We start from the raw sequence: 6992 nt of genomic DNA on the forward strand, positions 1-6992 counted from the left end.
AGAAACACACTTTACCTAACTCTATACCTAAGTCTACACTAGACCAAGTTGCACATAACTATATCCTATGTGTTGGAATATCCTAACATCCCCCCTTAAGAACAACTTGGGATAGGATTGAAGGATTTACAAATATGACACAATAGGAGAAGGAAGGAGGCACTAGAGCCTATCCCCCCTTAGTGAAAACTTCCTGAACTCCAACCATAAATCGAATTTTAGTGAACTTCGCCTCTGTGAGAGCCTTTGTGAAGATGTCTGCAACTTGATCATCTGTTGAACAATATTGCACTTCAAGAACATGGTCGTGAATGAGCTTTCTGATGAAGTGCATGTGCAGTTCAATGTGTTTGCTGCGCTGATGTTGGACTGGATCTTTGCATAGCTGAATGGCACTTTGATTATCACACCAAAGTGTAGTCGGATGCTGCTGCTGAAAGCCAAACTCTGACAGTATCTCACGAAGCCACAAGGCTTCCTTACTAGCTTCTATGGCACCACGATACTCTGCTTCTGCTGATGAAACAGAAATGGCAGCTTGTTTCTTACAAGCCCATGTAATAGGTCCTGAACCAAGAGTGAACACATAACCGGCAGTAGACTTTCGATCATCAGGGTCACCGGCCCAATCAGAATCAGTGAAACCAATCAACAGAGGAGATGCTTCGGCACTGTAATGAATCCCAAACTGAACTGTACCTCGAACATAACAAAGTATTCTTTTAGCTGCTTTCCAATGACTTTCACGGGGGTTTTCCATGAATCGAGCAACAAGGCCAACAACAAAGGAAAGGTCAGGACGAGTATGAGTTAGGTACAAGAGTTTTCCTACAAGTTGACGGTATAATGTAGCATCAACCTCAGGAGAAGTACAAGTGACTGAAAGTTTGACTCCAGACTGAAAGGGAGAAGGGGCTGGCTTATAGTCTTCCATGTGAAAATGACGTAGAATATCATAAGCATACTTGGAATGGGAAAGGGAAATACCCTCGTTGGATTGCAAGACTTGAAGACCGAGAAAATAGTGTAAGTGTCCTAAGTTTGTCATTTCAGATTTCCTTTTAAGGCTAGACTTCACATGGTTTATAAGGTTGGGATCACTACCAGTAAGGATAAGATCATCAACATAAAGAACAAGGATGATAAGAGAGTTTCCCACTTTCTTGGTGTAGATAGTATTGTCAGAATGACACCTAGAAAAGCCAGATTCTAAAAGAAAGCTATCCATTTTGGCATACCAAGCCCGAGGAGCTTGCTTGAGACCATAAAGGGATTTCTTAAGTCGACATACAAGGCTGGAGTCTGTTTGTATGAAGCCAATGGGTTTTTCCATATAGATTTCTTCATGCAAGTCCCCATGCAAGAAGGTAGATTTAACATCCATCTGATGGACTTCCCATTTGAAAGAGGCAGCAAGGGAAAGAACAAGGCGGATAGAGTTCATTTTGGCAACAGGGGAGAAGGTTTCGGTGTAGTCAATGCCTTCAACCTGTGAAAAGCCTTTAGCAACAAGACGAGCTTTATGTTTATCAACTTTCCCATCTGGTCCATACTTGGTTCTGTAAACCCATTTGCATCTGACAAGTTTTCGTCCCTTTGGTAGAGGAACAAGATCCCATGTATCATTTGCCAATAATGAATGATATTCTTCATTCATAGCTGCTTCCCAATCTGGATGGCCTGAAGCCTCTGCAAAGGTGTCAGGATCATAATTTACTGGAGCTTGAGCCAGTAAAGAAGAGGCTCTCTCGAACTGAGAACGTGTACATCGCTGATCTGTAGGATCACCGGCAAGATCACCTGCTGCATCTCGAGTAGCACGAACCCATTTTGGAATCTCAGGAGCTGAAGGAGGATCCTAAGATGGTGGGGGAGGATTGTCATCCTCACTTTCATCATCTAAAGAAGAAATGTTTTCAAAAGTAGAAGAGATAGGGAGAGCTGGCACAACCGCCGGACTAGGCTCGCAGGCCCATATATTTTCATCAAATTTTACATCTCTTCTAATGATAACATTTTTGGACTTAAATGGAATAAGTCTATAGCCTTTGACATCTTCAGAATATCCAACAAAAGTACATTTTTCACTCTTAGGTTTTAAAGCTTTATGCTTTTCATCTGGAATATGGGCCCACGCTTCACTTCCAAAAACACGAAAGTGACTTACATCTGGTTTGATTGAGCTCCATGCTTCTTCTGGAGTGATATCCTTTAAAGCCTTAGTAGGAGTGCGATTTATTATGCAATTTGCAGAGTTAATTGCTTCTGCCCAAAAACTAAGACCAAGTCCTTTAGATTGTAGCGTACAATTAGCCATTTCCTTTAAGGTGCGATTCTTCCTTTCAGCTACACCATTTTGTTGTGGAGTATATGGAACAATATGTTGCATTTGAATTCCATTCTCAATGCAATAGTTGATGAATGTGTTTTTAACATATTCTTCGCCATTATCAAATCTTATCTTAAGAATTTGATGTCCAGATTGTTTTTCAACAAAGGCCTTGAAGGCCAAAAAGGTGTTAAATACTTCACTCTTGAGTTTTAAGAAGTATACCCAAGTGCCTCTGGAGAAATCATCAATGAAAGTTAAGAAATACTTGCAGCCAGAGAATGACACAAATGGAAGTGGACCACATAAATCACTATGCACAAGCTGTAAAGGGGCTGAGGAGTGCCGAGAGGCACGTTTTTCAAAACTGTCCCGATGATGTTTTCCAAGTACACATCCGGAACAAACACCATCTCTGCAAGATACCATAGGAAGACCTGTCACCATATTTTCTTTACATAGATGCTGAAGGGAGCGATAGTTTAAGTGACCAAATCGCTCATGCCAAAGTTTCCTCACTTCATCGTTATGAGCAACAAATACTGAGGGAATATTTGATGACCCAAATTTGTGAAACTTATACAACCTTGTGGAATCATCAGCAATGCCAGTAGCCAAAATCTGTTTAGGATCTCTTGAGTCCTTGATTACAACATCATGAGGTGAAAATTCAACGATTTTATCTTCACCTGAATGAGTTATCTGATATACAGATAGAAGGTTGAAAGATAAGGTTGGAACACATAATACATCATTAAACTGACCATTGTCTAGATGAAGAGTTCCAGTCCCTACAACATTAAGAGATCTATCATCACCAACATATATATTTTTGGTGTTACAATCATTTAAAGAAGAAAACATGGCTTTGTTTTTGGCCATGTGATAAGAAGCTCCAGAATCAATGAGCCACTCATGAGAATGAGAAGAAGAAGATACATTTAATGCATAGCCAGACCGAGATGCTTGACAACCACATGAAGAAAGTGCCATTCCTGAAGATGAAGTTGAAGTTGAAGATTGCCCCAAATGGATGTTAAGCTTCTTCATTGCTGCTTCCAAGGCTTCCATCTTCTTAAAGCATTTTGATTCTAAGTGGCCATCTCGATCACAAAAATTGCAATGTCTATCAGTCTTCTTCCCTTTGTTATTATTTGTCTTATCATTTTGTTGAAATGATTTTTCATTTTGGGGCTGAAATTGCTTAGGACCCTTGTTTGTTTTAGGACCATTCTTTTTAGGATAATACTTCTTGGGATTCTTTGAATTTGGTTGCTGCTGGGCGGCTAACGCTTTCTTGGAAGAGTTTCCATGATTAAGAAGACCAAGGTGTAAGAGTTTTTCTTGTTCTCTTATTAAAGAATCACAAAAAGAGTCAAAGGAAAGGGACTTGTAGTCTGTTCCTTGAGAAATGAAGGCTTCTCTTGTAGAATGGAAGGTGGAAACAAACACAGAGGAGGCTGGTCCCAACTTTGTAAGTGGAATAGATAAGATTACTATCTTATTTCTTAACTTTAACACCTTCCAAGAGATATCTAAGGGTCTTGAACTTGGAAAAGAAATCTTCAATGCAAGAAAAATTATTAGGGTCCAATGTAAGCAACTCATTTTTAAGTTGATGGGCTCTAATTTCATTTTTAATGCCAAAAACTTTATTGATTTGTTTCATTGCTTCATCAGGAGAATCAATTTTTGCAATATGGAATCTAAGATCTGGAGAAATAGACATCCCTATCAGTCCACGTGCTTGATCTTGCCTATTTTCCCATTTAGCAGCCTTATCTTCATCCTTCGGTTTCTTTTCTTGGCCTGAGGCTATTCTGAAGAGACCTTTACTTCTAAGTAAATCCTCAATGTAAGCCAACCATTGGAAGTAGTTGGTGCTGTCAAGGGTAACTTGGTATTGACTTTCCATTTCAATGGAAACTGAAGCTAAAGATGCTAAAAATAAGTGTTCCAATGGATAGATCTCGAAAAATTAGGCTGGTTTTAAAAAAAAGGCTCTGAAAACAGCTTCCGGATGAAGAAGTTATGGCTTTTTGAAAAAAAGTGTTGAAGTTGCCGACGAAGTGTGGGAATGTGCGGAAATGAAAAAGTCCGCCCCCACAAAATGGATACTTGAACCCAAGACCTCTACTCTCTTAAAATAGCTTTGAACCAATTGATCTATAAAAAAACTTTGAGAGAGAGAGAGAGAGAGAGAGAGAGAGAGAGAGAGAGAGAGTGCTTTGGGTTGCGTGCTTGCCTTGAGAAAGCTCTTTTTCCCTACAAAACACAAAACACAAAACCCAACACGGACATGCAAAGAAAACGAACCTTATGGCTCAAAGTTAGCTTTAGCCGAAAAACTAAATATTTTCAAAAATGATCCTTGTGGCTCAAAGTTAGCTTTGGCTGGAAACTAAATATTTTTCTCAATGTTTCTGATTTTCCAAGATCACCCTAAGGCGCAGGGAAAAGAGCATACGCATGAGAAAAATCATTCCTTTCTATTTTTGATTTGCCCAGATCGCACAGAGTCATAGGGAAAATAGCATACGTAGAAATGAAAGGTATAGATCCGGTAATAAAAAGGCTAAATAAACCGAAACCGAAATAAATAGAGATAAAATAACAGTAAACTACAAATAAACACTGTATACCTCCAGATCTTAAAAATGACGCAGCTAGGGCTATCGGAAACCTTTTCGTGTGAAACGAAAGGGGTTCCTCACTGGAACAGATGCTCTGAACACAACAGAGCAGTCCTCTTGGCCCGAAAGCAGTCAGAAACAACATATCTAGGAAACGACAGTGGGATGCAGTTCTACCGGCTTCAGATTTGGATCACCAACGGATGCGGCCCTCAAATACCTCCGATACCATGTAGGAATTTACAGGGTAAGTTCTTCAAACAAAACACCAAAAGGACACCACTCACAACCAGATCGCAGATCAATACTCCAGTATTTTGACATGGTTAAAACCCTCAAAGAGGGAAACAGTCCACGACCTAAGACAACGCGGCCACTTCAGGCAATTTATTAATAAAAGAATGAAAATTTACATATGTTTCTCTCATGCACGGATTACCCTACAAATGACCCTCCATGCGCTTTAAATAGAATTCATGGACCAATCGGGTGTCAAGCCACGGATCAAATGTCGGTAATACCGAGGAGAGAATGAACAGTCGGATCACTACATATCGTGACCGTCATATTGTAAGTTACAAAATCTACAACGGTAAAGAAACACACTTTACCTAACTCTATACCTAACTCTACACTAGACCAAGTTGTACTTAACTATATCCTATGTGTCGGAATGTCCTAACAGAAAGTGATGTTCATTATATTCATGTGTATTGAGACTTTTAATTAATATTTGAAGCCTTGATGGCTAACACGTTTTCGTACATGGATTATGGATTTTTCTAAGACTATTATATGAATGTTCATGGTTCATGTTTGTTTTCACTAGCTACTAAGGTAATTGAATTATGTTTGGTCTTTTAGTGCTTATTTTATTGAGAATGTGTTGTAATGGTTGTAACATTCATTGCATTCATGTGGACTATTCTACTAGATGTTACATGAAACATTCCTACATGAGTGTGTCTTTATTAGGGTGGTATTATTACCTCTTTCCTAGAGGCTCACTTTTGTTCCGTCTGTGATAGAAAAAGCTTAATGTACTTACTACTAAACATTCACCAGGCATACTTACTCGCTTTTTTAAGGCAGATGTCCAATTCTATCTCTTACTAAAAAATAAGGTAAAGGAAGATCTTTAAGTAAACAAAATTTGGGCCATATTTCATATGGGGCTCCTATCTTATATGGTGTGAGGTCTAGTTGGGACTGCCTGTCTTAGAGACACTTGAATGTTAGAAAGTACAACACTCTCAACATTCCTGGTTCTAGGAGGAGGGAAACCAGATTTTTATCGCTGATAACTCCAACCACACAAATCTTACTTCCTCTAGACAAGGCAACAACTTTCCTAACGCTTCTCTGACTTATATTCTTGAAACAGGAACATCTTCTCAACTCGACCCTAAGCAATATTGCAAGATTTCTTATGCGAACATCTAGGAAATTCAACCCATAACGTGTAAGTTCAAGAAGGATATATGATTTATTCATGGATCACATAATATTGCTTATTTTATAAAGAATAATACCACACCCACCAAGGTACTGGTTTTTATAGTATAAGATTTGGTTTTCGCTACTCTCGAAGAGTTGGTGGAATTTACAGAAAATAAACAAAAACTAGAGAAGCCTCCATTTTTTAATGGGGGTGATGGACAATGTTGTGCTTTCAGAAGATAATTTCCATGAGTTAGGTGGACGTGAAGAAGAGGAAGAAGACCCCTCAGATTATGAAGAGGAGAAGGAGGATACAGATGAATACATGGAAGAGCAAGTTATGGATTACATGACTCAGGGTCCACTTTCTCTTCTGGGTATTTTACATAAGATGCCTAGACACTTGGAAGATTTGTTAAATAAATATTAGCCTCACAAAGCACTCATGGCATGAGACCATTTGGATAAATTCTACCTACACCTATAGATGCTCGAGGTACGTTATGAAGATATTCCATGCCAACTCTTTCCTTGTACCTTATATGGTAGAGCGGATGCTTGGTATCATAGTTTTCATGTGAATTCAATTC

This window comes from Pinus tabuliformis, chromosome 5_1 (assembly GCF_031772625.1).
Source record: "Pinus tabuliformis cultivar Carrire ecotype Pingquan chromosome 5_1, CPIR1, whole genome shotgun sequence".
In the NCBI taxonomy this organism is placed as follows: Eukaryota; Viridiplantae; Streptophyta; class Pinopsida; order Pinales; family Pinaceae; genus Pinus; species Pinus tabuliformis.